Source organism: Pan troglodytes, chromosome 3 (assembly GCF_028858775.2).
Source record: "Pan troglodytes isolate AG18354 chromosome 3, NHGRI_mPanTro3-v2.0_pri, whole genome shotgun sequence".
NCBI classification, from domain to species: domain Eukaryota; kingdom Metazoa; phylum Chordata; class Mammalia; order Primates; family Hominidae; genus Pan; species Pan troglodytes.
The window spans coordinates 87339322-87352028 of NC_072401.2; the positions used below are offsets into that span (position 1 = coordinate 87339322).

The window sequence follows — 12707 nt, forward strand, 5'->3', positions numbered from 1 at the left end:
GAATAGCACTGAAATGAACACATAAGTGTATGTGTCTTTTTGATAGAATAATTTCTTTTCCTTTGGATATATACCTATTAGTGGGACTGCTGGGTTGAATAGTAGTTCAACTCTCACTTCCTTGAGAAATCTCCAAATTGCTCTCCACAGTGGCTGAACTAATTTACATTCCCATTTACAGTGATTAAGTGTTCCCTTTTCTCCTTGGCCTCACCAACATCTGTTATTTTTTGACTTTTTAACAAAAGCTATTCTGACTAGTGTGAGATGGTATTTCATTGTGGTTTTGATATGCATTTCTCTGATGATTGGTGATGATGAGCATTTTTTCATATGTTTGTTGGCATCTTGTATGTCTTCTTTTGAGAAGTATCTGTTCATGTCCTTTGCCCCTTTTTTAATTGTTTATTTGGTTTTTTGCTTGTTGATTTGTTTAAGTTCCTTATAGATTCTGGATAACAGACCTTTGTCAGATGCACAGTTTGTGAATATTTTATCCCTTTCTGTAGGTTGTCTGTTTACTCCCTTGATAGTTTCTTTTGCTGTGTAGAAGTTCTCTAGTTTAATTAGGTCTCATTTGTCAATTTTTGTTTTTGTTGCAATTGCTTTTGAAGACTTGACCATAAATTATCTGCTAAGGTCTGGGACCTCTTTTATAAGGGCATTAATCCTATTCATGAAGGCAGAGCCTTGATCACCTCCCAAAGGCTTCACCTCCTAATACAATTACAGTGGTGATCAAGTGTCAACATATGAATTTGGGGGAACACAAGCATTTAGACCGTAGTACATACTAAGTGTTATTTCTCTGTGAAAGTGTAGGAATACTACATGGATAGACACATGGTGAGTATGCAAACTGTCGTAGTCTTTTTAAAGCAATTTGGTAATATATTTCAGGAGCATTCATGCAGGCAATTTCAATCCCAGAAAACAATCAGATATGTAGAGCAAACTTAAGTGCAAAGTTGTTTATTACAAATTGTGTAACAGTAAAAACTGAACACCAATTTATTATCTCCATGTGAGTGTGGTTAATTAAATAATGGTGCATTCATATAAGAAAATATTATACAGTTTTAATATTTGAGGACAGTTTTAATTACATAATGATAAATGGAAAAAGAAAACAGGATCAATTAATTGATTAAAACCATGCCTTTTACAAAAAGTATTACAAATAGTTTATAAGGATTCATAAATTTACTCTGAGAGAAAAAATATATGTGGAGGTACAGAAATGAATTCAGAACAAGGATCAGAAAACAAATTTCAAGACTGCAAATATACTTTTTGCTGAGGAGCTACATCTCTTATTCTATACTTATTACATCTCTTATTCTATTACATCTCTTATTCTTTTTACATCTCTTATTGCATCTCTTATTCTATAAAAAGAAAATCAGATCAATAGTTAAGTAGGTCAGCCCCATCCACAACATAAAAACAATGACTTATGTAGGAGAAATGTTCATTTTTAGTACCAAAATTAGCAAGAAATATGTCAATAGGATCCTCATAATAGAATATCGTATAATAGGATAAGCAACATCCTCTACAGTGAACTTCATGAGACAATAATGAGTTTCAGTGCCCTCTTTTAATATTTATATATGGCTAATTATATGACACTGACATTATTGCAAAACATGTTTATTAAAATTATTTCTCCATGGGCATTTATAATTTGGTTCTTATAGCAGATTTTTGCTTAATGTAGGGGAATGGAGGAATATTTTATATATTTTAGGATACCTGTAAGAACAGATGTGCCCTGTAAGCAGTTATCTCCAAATCAAGTTCTTGATAACTATTGGCTGACAATAAAATATTGTCCAAAGTTTTTAAAATGTGACCTTATTATCTCTTTTATAAAATGTATGTATTTTTGTATAAAACGCACCAATGCATAAACAGACTGAAGAAATCATTAAAAAAGATTTCTATTGCCAAAAGACTCTGTGAGGTGCTGGGTCTTTCAGAAGTCTTAACAGGAGTGGTATACTCATACCCATCATTTGGCTTTTTCCTTTAAGCCATGTTTTCTTGTCAGCACCCTGGATTTTGTCTTTTTTTCCTATGGCCATTTCCTACATCGAGACTCTTTGACCAGCTAGAGATACTGTCTTAGGGCTGATGGAGTTTCTCAAAATTCTAAAAATGGAACAGTTTCTTTTTTAGGTCACGTTGCTCTTGTACTACCTTAACATATGCACAAATAAAAGAAGCCAATTAATACATTCAGCATTTGGCCTGAAAACCTCCTTAGCTAGGGCCACAAGTTCACCAAGAATGTTCTCTACATTCCAAGTTGCCGCAGTCGATAGTCTTGTTAATTTTTCCAGCACCGTTTAATAAGCATTTACCTTTCTCTAGCCTCTAATAGCAATTTTTTCCCCCTGTTCGTCAAGCTCTTACTAATAGTTTCCTCACTGGCTGCGCAGACTCTGCCTGGTTCCAATACTAATACCCAAAACATATTTTAGGTTTTTGTTGCAGCAACACCCAGTTTCTAGTATCAATGACTGTTCGAGGTATCTATTGCTTCATACCAAACCCAATCCAAATGTTTTTAGTTTAAAACAACAACTTTTTCAGATTCTGCAAGTGGGCAATGCTTGGCAGAAAAGCTCTGTCTCTGTTCCACTTGGTGTTGGATGCTACAATTTAGTGAAGCTGCAGTATCCTAGAGAGCTTTACTGACAAGACAGGTGCCTAAGTTGGGCTAGCTAGAATAGCCGATGGCTGATTGAGTCTCTTGTTTTCTCTTCTCAGTCTTGTATCCTTCAGGGCTCCTCCCTATAGCTGATGGTTGAAACTCTTTACACCGCGGCTCAGTACTGAAAGACAGTAAGGGTGGAAGCTACAAGACCTTTAAGGAGTAGGCCCAGAACTGGTGCGATGTCACATCCACTGCATACTCTTGGTCAATGGCAAATCACAAGACCAATTCAGCTTAAAAAGGGGAGAAAGCTGACTCTACTTCTTAATAGAAGTAATGTTATAGATATATAAGGATGAGAGAAACTATCTACAGTCACGTCTGTGAACAATCTACCTTATTCACTCATTCAACAAATAATTTTGGAATGTTAACTATTTCTTAGACACTGTTCTGGATGAAAGAGACAAGGTGCATTCTCTTCTGGGGTTTGCCTTACAAGTCATGGGCAGATAAACAATAAACAGCAAATATATAAATAATTTTGAAAAGTAATGAGGGTGACATGCTAATATGCTAGTGAGTAAAGTGGTGGAGATACCCGTCTCCTTCTTGAGGAAGTAACATTTGAGTTGAGATTCGAATGACAAGAGGCCTGTTACACCTATGATATGGTGGAGGTATAACAGGCATGTTGCAGGTAGAAGAATAGCAAATGCAAAGTCCTAGAGACAGGAACAGCTTAGCTTGCTTGAAGAACATAAAGAAGGCCACTGGGGGCAAGACACAGTGGCTTATGCCTGTAATCCCAGCACTTTGGGAGGCCAAAGTGGGAGGATCCCTTAAGGGTAAGAGTTCCAGACCTGACTGGACAATAAAGTGAGACTGTCTCTACAAAAAAAAAATCAAATTAAAAAACTAGCTGCCTGTGGTGGTGCACAGCAGTAATCCTAGCAACTTAGGAGGCTGAGGCAGGAGGATCACTTGAGCCCAGGAGTTTGAGGCTGCAATGAGTTATGATCATACTGCTGGCACTTTAGCCTGGGTGGCAGAGCAAGACCCTGTCTCTAAAAAATAAAAAATAAAAAATAAATATAAAAGGAAGGAGGTCACTGTGACAGGAATGCAGTGAGTGATGATGAATAGTGTCCACGGAGGTTGATTCTGTATAACTTGGCAGATTATAATAATTTTTTTTCTTTTTCTTTTCCTTTTCCTTTCATTTTTTCTTTTTCTTCTTTTTTCTTTTTTCTTTTTTTTTTAAGAGTCTCCCTCTGTCACCCAGGCCAGAGTGCAGTGGTGCAATCTTGGCTCACTGCAACCTCTGTCTCCTGGGTTCAAGCGATTCTCCTGCCTCAGCCTCCCAAGTGGCTGAGATTACAGGTTCATGCCACCATACCTGGCTAATTTTTGTATTTTTTTTTTTTTTTTTTTTTTTTTTTTTAGTAGAGACAGGGTTTTGCCATGTTGGCTAGGCTGGTCTTGAACTCCTGACCTCAGGTGATCCACCCACCTCGGCCTCCCAAAGTGCTAGGATTAACAGGTGTGCACCACCACACCTGGCCTATAATAAGAAATTTAGTTCTTATTCTAAGTGAAATGGAAATCTGTCAAAATATTTTTAGCAAATAAATGAAATAATTTTATTTATATGTTAAAAAGGTCATTCTGGCAACCGAAATATCCTTTTGATAAATTGTCAAGCTTGAATCCCTTGGTCTCCGGTGGCAGATATGCAAAATCCTGGATTCTGCTGATTAAAAGAAGGGGTTCCCAGATCCATGAATGGTGAGGTAATAAGAAGAGAATAACGTATTTGTGGCAAAATGTAATTGTGAGATACACAGGGAGGGGAAAGAAAATCCATAATTTCCCAGAGGATGGTGAGGTTATTTTCAGAAACTTGTCCAAGCAGAGTGTTCTGCCCCTATGTGTTTTTTTTTTTTTTTTTAGTTAATTGGCTGTTTGATATTTCACATGGTCAAGTCCTAGCTCAACTTTAGTCACTGGGATGTGGAGACAAACTGCCAGGACACATTCGTTAGTTCAAGTTTATCTCACCCAGGTTCTTTAATCCTTCCCCTGTTGTTTTCAATGTTTTGTACATATCTGCCCTCTTCTGAAGAGCATCTGTGTTCTTAAATATGCCTGTGCTTTTGAAGCTATGGATCCGTTTGGGGTCCATAGCCTCAAAATGATAAAAATACAGACTGTGCATAATGCTTTGAATAGATATTAAGTTGTAAATACAGAAATGTTTCCTTGTGAAACATTTTAAAGAGTAAGAATGAATGAATATTTTCCCTGTTTATTCTAATAATGCTTATTTCTCACCAAAGAGTCAATAGGATTCAGGTTTTGTCTTTGTTAAAATATATTTATTAAAACCTAGAAAGAAGTTCCCACAGGTATTCTGCAAAGACAATCTCTAGTCACTGACATTGTACCTCTCATGTTAAGCCCTGAAATTTAATTTTTAAAGTGAACTTTAAAAATAGCATTTTAAAATATCATAAAGTTATTAAGTTTAATTTGATACCATAAAGTTAAGTTTAATTTGAATATTATTTAATTTAATACCATAAAGTTATTGTTTAATTTGAATATTATTAAAGTTATATTTTGATTATAACATTTTATGTACAATTTAGAATATGGAAGAATACAAGAAGGAAATATGAATATTTTAAAATTCAACACTCCAGAGTGCTCTTGCTAAACATAGCAGATAAATAAACAGATAAGCAGAGATTTAGATGTATCAAAATTCAGCTATGTATAAAAGATGTCAGAATCATACAGCTTTTATATCTTACCTTTTCTCCTTCACATTATATCATGGACATTTTCCCATGTCATTAAGTAGTTTTCACTGTGTGTGATCTTCAGGACTATATAATGTGTGATCTTAAGGACTATGTAATAATTCATTGTATCAGTACATTGGTTTCTTTAATTCTGCCCCATTTGTTTTCAATGTTTTGCACATATCTGTCCTCAGCTGAAGAGCATGTATTCATACATCTGCCTGTGCTTTGGAAGCTATGGATCCATTTGGGATTTGGAAGATAATATTTCACATTTGAATGAGAAGAAACACTTTGTCCTGTGTGAGGGAAAAACAGAAAAGGTGGTGTGAGAAAAAAACATTTGAAATTCATACGCTATTGGAATTTAGAGTAGTTGTGAGTGCATGGATGAGCCTTTATTAAGCCATGTACTTTCTGCTCTTCTTTAATTATATTGTATACTCTTTTTTCCAGTTCTGAAGTTCAAGTTTGATACTTTTATATAGGCATGACTCATTGTTCCTACAGTTATGACATATTCCCACATACTCCTTGGCCAGTGAATTTTGTGAGAAAGGGCATTCTCATTGACCTGAAAGAATTTGTATTCTTTCAGTTCCTGTCAACTGTAAAAACAAACAAACAAAAGAAAACAGATATCATAGTTTCTAACCATTCTTGTCTTTATTCTTTCTATTTAGAAATGAAAACAAATTAAAACATAACTTTTTATATTAAACTTCCAAGTTTTGAGGGGACAAAAATGAAATCTAGAATGTGTAAAATCAAATTAGATAGTGAATATTATTTTGTTACCAAAGCCCTCCAGATGGTATCAGCTGTTCAAGAAGATACATTTTGGAAGCGTTGGGAAGGTAGGGTCAAGAATGGCAGTGTGGTCACCATCCTAGCATTAACTGCTGGGCAACAGAATACGCTCTTACAACACAGTGTTCAGGAGCAAGGACAGAGGCTTCATGAAGCCAGGAATTTTACACATTCTGTCCAAGAATCCTGTAAAACAACTGCTGTTTGAGGTACCCCAGCTGCCCACCCACATACTCAGTTCACACTTCTCTTGTTCCTCCTTCTGCTATTCTCCCCTTTCACTTATTTTTCAAATTTGTTTTGGTGACTAAATAAACTGCAAGTCCACAGAGATAAAATGAAAAAATAAAAGCCTAAAATTTAGGAGACAGAAAAGCCAGACATATTTTAATTTAATCCTCTGGGAAGGAATTTAGGTCTGGGAATTACTGAACTGAGTTATGAAAAAGTGAACTTGAAAGTAGGGAGTACTACAGACATAGGAGAGATTTTTCAGTATCAGTATGTGTAAGAATGACTTAGAGAAATATCTTAAGATTCAGAAACCCAGACCCCACTTGCTCTCATTCTGATTTAAATGGTTGGAGAATGCCTAGGAATCTGCATGGTAAATCCACAGGTGATTTTTTTTTTTTTAATCTGCCTGTGCTGCCCAGAGGCAGGAACCCTGTCCTCTTAGTCATGGACTTATCATCTGCACCCAGCAGAGAGGCTGGCAGAGAGCAGGCACGAGGTCAGGGCAGAGGGAGACTCATAGGCACTAGTGCAATTATTATAAGCATAAAGATGTTGAAATGAGGAGAGTGTCCAATGTGGAGGGGAGAATGAGATCTGGATTCCAAGGGAAGACAGGAGAAGGTGCTGTAAGGAGACGTAAATAAGCCCGTCCTCCAAGGCAAAAAGCTGGGGCCAGTGAGGCAACAGAGATCACTCTGACTGAGAGTTGGTTACAGGGATCAGAGGAAAGGAAGAGGAAACAGTGGAGGGCTCTGAAATCTGGTCTGTTCAGTCTAGGCTCTTGTTTTTGACAGAGCATATGTGCACTTTGCAATCAGAGATTGGAAAACCCATTTGACCACCATTGCATTAAAACAAATGAGCTGCCCCAAACATATCAAGAAAAAAAGATGTTTTGTTTAGGGCAGAAAAATCCATCATCTGCTGCTGCAAATTAAAATACAGGAGGTAGTTAGTAGATAAAATGTTCATCCTTTAAGGAAGAATAATAACTTTATCAATAATAACCTACCTTGTGCTGGATACTATCCTGATTATTTCATTTAATCCTCAACTTCCTGAAGGTTCTATCTAAGATTACTCTGTTTATTCCCTTCAAAGCATTTGAGCTCCGTTAGTAGTTATCTTGTTTGTTTGTTTCTTTACTGCTTATCGTCTGCCTTCCCCATGCCAATTTAAGCTCCTTGAGGGCAGGATCCTTACCTGTCCTGATGCTACACCCCTCTCTGAGCACAACAGCTGGCATATAGTATGCACCCAATATTTATCAAGAGAATATCCTAATACCTACTTGTTTTACAAATGAAGATCCTTGCTCGCGCTCGCTTCGGCAGCACATATACTAAAATTGGAAGATCCTTGCTTGTTTTAATTTGTTCTAGCTTAGTATTTAAAATGTTTGGCCGGGTGCAGTGTCTCACGCCTGTAATCCCAGCACTTTGGGAGGCCAAGGTGGGTGGATCACCTGAGGTCGGGAGTTCAAGACCAGCCTGGCCAACACGGAGAAACCCTGTCTCTACTAAAAAATACAAAAAATTAGCTGGGTGTGGTGGCGCATGCCTGTAATCCCAGCTCCTCAGGAGGCTGAGGCAGGAGAATCACTTGAACCCAGGAGGCGGAGGTTGCGGCGAGCCGAGATTGTGCCATTGCACTCCAGCCTGGGCAAAAAGAGTGAAACTCTGTCTCGAAAATAAATAAATAAATAAAATAAAAAATAAAATGTTTGAGTGTTTGTACTGAGGCAGTGCTATACATTCTCATGGCTTTGCTGCTGCTGTTCCAGTAGTAGAAGGGCTGCTCTCGGCCCAGAGCCCAGATCTCTTTCTAAACAGCAGAACCTGTCCCTTTTCTGTTTTAAAATCCAAGTCCCTATACATGACTATTTGAATAAGCCCATGCTCCCCCCACCTACCCCCCACCCTCTGCATGTGCTCCTTTCCAGTTGGGAGAGCCTAACAAATTCACCCAATTCCCCTTCCTTGTGGAGTTTTCCATGATCCCTGTATTATTTTCCTAGGGTTGCCATAAAAAAGCATTGCAAACTGGGTAGCTAAAACAAAACAAAACAAAACAAAAACTGTAACTTATTATCTCATATTTCTGGAAGCTGAAAATCCAAATCAAGATGTCAGCAGAGCCATGCTCTCTCTGAAGGATTTAGGGAAGTATCTGTTTCATGCCTGTCTCTTAACTTCTGATATTTGCCAGCAACCCTTGTCGTTCCTTGGCTTGTAGCTACATAACTCCAACCTCTGCCCCCATCTCTACATGCATTCATCTCCCAGGTAATTCTCATATGCATGGTCCTAAAACCATAACTTGGGAAATACTAGCTAGACTATCAGCTGCAGGAGTGTATGGTAAAGGATATTGATCATTAGAATTGATGTAACTCTGTTTCTTATATATGAAATGGGGAAAGGATAGCAGCAGAATCAACATCACACCATTACTGGGAGCAACATATCAGTTCTGACTGGGCTAGGCAAACCATATGCTATTGTGAGATAAACTATTTTCTGGGGTATAGAGTTGATGTGTAAAATACATGATTTCCTTCCTGCTGAATAGGGCCTGAAGTTTCAAGACAGCCTGAAAGATACACCCCTCCCTCTTTACACTTTATTCCATGCAAAAACTCAAACTCTGAAGATTTCAGTAGCAAACTGTACAGTTATAGAGCCTCAATATCATAGTGTGAATAAAAGACCTTAGGGCAGGGCTTGATGGAAGAAAGTGGAGAAAGCAAGTGGTAGCTTGAGGGCATGTGAACCAGTAAAAGGGAGGAATTTACATTCTTAAAGAGTTGGAAAAGCAAAGAACTGACTCCCAGGAATTTGCCTAAGGCAAGCCCTGTGTGTGTAAATGGTAAACTGGCTACCTATTTTCAGCACACTAAATGATTTTCTGAAGTCAAGGAGAGGGGCTAGCCCCTAAAATCCTGAATAGCTGTTTATTTACAGTACCTCTTAACGTTCCTATTTTTTGATGCATTTCTTAAAGGTATGATGGTGTGACAAAATTTGATAACTATTGTCTTTAAGTATTTCTCAAACTTCTCTCATTCACATACTACCCTTGTTACCCGGGGGTTCTTGCTCCCAGAGCTCCCAAGATGGAGGTGGGCCGCTTCCAAAATGGTGGCGGGCCACTTCGAAGATGGTGGCAAGCCTTGTGTTCTCTGACCTGGGGTTCTTGGCCTCACGGATTCCAAGGAATGGAATCTTGGTCCATGCAGTCAGTGTTATAGCTCTATTAGAAGCCGTGGGTCATAGCTCTATTAGAAGCCGTGGGTCATGGAAGAGAACCGTGGAACCCAGTGACTAGTGTTCAGCTCCATTAGGAGGAACCCACTTAGCGATGCAGAACAATGGCAAGCCTTTAGCCCGATCGGGAGGGGCAATGGACGCCTCGCTGAATCAGGAGCACAGACGACACCCAGCCGGGGTGGAAGTCAGCGGCAGGCGGCAAACAGCAGTGGTGGATGGCGAGCGAAAGCTCAGCTCCAGCCGTAACAAACACGGACCAGAAGAGAGTGCAGTTGCAAGATTTAATAGAGTGAAAACAGAGCTCCCATACAAAGGGAGGGGACCCAAAGAGGGTAGCTGTTGCTGGCTCAAATGCCTGGGTTTATGTCCCGATCATAGTCCCTCCCGCTGTGCTCTCAGGCGGTAGATGATTGGCTATTTCTTTACCCCCTGTTTTTGCCTAATTAGTATTTTAGTGAGCTTTCTTTACTATCTGATTGGTCAGGTGTGAGCTAAGTTGCAAGCCGCGTGTTTAAAGGTGGATGCAGTCACCTTCCCAGCTATGCTTAGGGATTCTTAGCCTAGGAAATCCAGCTAGTCCTGTCTCTCACCCTCATGATTTTAGCCATTTCCATATAACGCCTGCACTAGGTTTACTGACATTTTTCTTTAAATGTATTCACAGTTTTCTTTACCAGTTTTGTGGTAAAAGGGAATTTATATATTATTGCTCTTTGAAAACCAGCACTACTTGCATAAACACGAGGTCAATGTAACATAAGCACAATGACAAGAACATGTTATTAAATGTCCCTGGACACAGCTGCTTTCTGAAGATGCTGACCCTAAGGCCCTCTGTTGATTTGATGAAAATGGAGATTGGCATGTGCTGGTACCATTTTAACATGCCTCTTTTTCCCAACTGATGCTTCCTCTTTGATGTAATCAGGAGAATTGAAATTTAGAAATTAGTATTTCTGTTAAGTTATTTGATGTCAATATCCTGTTTCTGTGGCACCTTAAATTACTTGGAATAACCCACACTTTGGGAAATACAGTCAGGTCACTCTTTGCTAACACTGGGAGGCCTCTTTCCTTTAAATGCTTGGCTTCTTCTCTAATTTGAACAAAGAATAACTCACAAGAGTTCCATGAAACTGCTTTATAAACACACCAAAGTCTGAAAAATAACAGGCTTTAAGGAAAAATATCTCATACTTGAGAAATACCTCCATGAATGGGTATTAACTAAATATTTTATGTGGGACAGGGTGTAAACTAGAAATCTGTCATGTTGCATCGTGTTTTACTCTGTGATATATCTAAAAAGCCCATGCATCTAGAATTGGAGTATGACCTTTGCTTTCCTTTCAATTTATCTTTGCAGAATTTTGGCTCACTTCCACTGAAACCCAATGGGGTTATAAATAAAAGTGCCCAATTAACCAAGAAGTTTTTCAGTATTGGGCATATCTACCAGTTGGTGTTTGTATACTTATTTGCAAGAACGTGGTGTGGAAGTTAAAAGTTCAGGCTTCCATGACAGAAAAATGTGGGACTAAATCTGCCACTTACTACCCATGTTAATGAACCGAAACTGGTTACCTACCTTCTCAAAACTAATTTCCTCATATAAAATAGAAATCATAATGTCTAATCTCACAGGGTTGTTGTATTCATTCACTTAAAAATAAAACAAAATGGAACAAAAATACCTGGAATATGTAAGTGAAATTGCACAGGCCCTGGCATGCTACGGGCACTTTTTAGTGTCATTGTAAGTATGATGATGGGGATAATGATGGTATTGATGATTGTCACTAACATTTTATGGTATAAGGAAAAGTAATATGCTTGAATCTATGTGATACAGAGACTAGTATTTCACCAGAAACTCTTCAGTATGTTTAATCCAGGAAGTCTTCATTCATGGTTTGAAACCTCTAAGATAATTCCTACTGAAAATAAGTAAGATACCTATAAGATTTTATATTATGAAAGTGTGTTTTTTCTGTGTTTTATGACTCAGATTGTAAATTTTCTTGCATGAAAGCATATCCCTTAAAGTCATGTTTTTGAAATAAAAGGAATCATGTTTTACATATCATAATTCACTCATTTCAAGGGTACAATCCTAGTGATTTTTAGCAAATTTACCAAGTCATGCAACCATTACCATAAATCAATTTGAGAACATTTTTATCACCCCAATAAGATTTCTTATGCCCATTTACTGTTATCCTCAGCTCCTCTTCCTTCCCAGGCAACCACTAATCTGATTTCTGTCTCTATAGATTTTTCCTTTTCTGGAAATTCTTATAAATGGAATCATTCACTGTTCTTTTGCATCCAGCTTTCACTTAACATAATGTTTTTGAGGTTCATCTGTTATGGGAAAAGGGTCCAGAGGGTTCTTGGATCTCCTGCAAGAAAGGATTCAGGGCGAGTCCATAGAGTAAAGTGACAGCGAGTTTATTAGGAAAGTAATGGAATAAAAAGAATGGCCACTCCATAGACAGAGCAGCCCCGATGGCTGCTGGTTGCTGATTTTTATGGTTATTTCTTGATGATATGCTAAACAAGTGATGGATTATTCATGCCTCCCCTTTTTAGACCATATAGGGTAACTTCCTGACATTGCCATGGCATCTGTAAACTGTCATGGTGCTGGTGGGAGCGTAGCAGTGAGGATGACCAGAGGTCAGTCTCATTGCCATCTTGGTTTTGAGGGGGTTTGGTTGGCCTCTTTACTACAACCTGTTTTATCAGCAGGGTCTTTATGACCTGGATCTTGTGCTGACCTCTCATATCTTATCCTGTGACTTAGCATGCCTTAACCATCTGGGAATGCAGTCCAGTAACTTGCAGCCTCGTTTTACCCAGCCCCTATTCTAGACGGAGTTGCTATGGTTCACATGCCTCTGACACATCCATGTCGTAACA

General features: G+C 38.3%; 1 protein-coding gene across 9 annotated transcripts in view; it reads left to right on the forward strand.

Moving 5' to 3' along the window:
- The window catches only part of ARHGAP24 (Rho GTPase activating protein 24), an 859252-nt gene that overhangs the window by 800546 nt on the left and 45999 nt on the right, over positions 1–12707 (forward strand). The gene's annotated exons all lie outside the window — the stretch shown is intronic.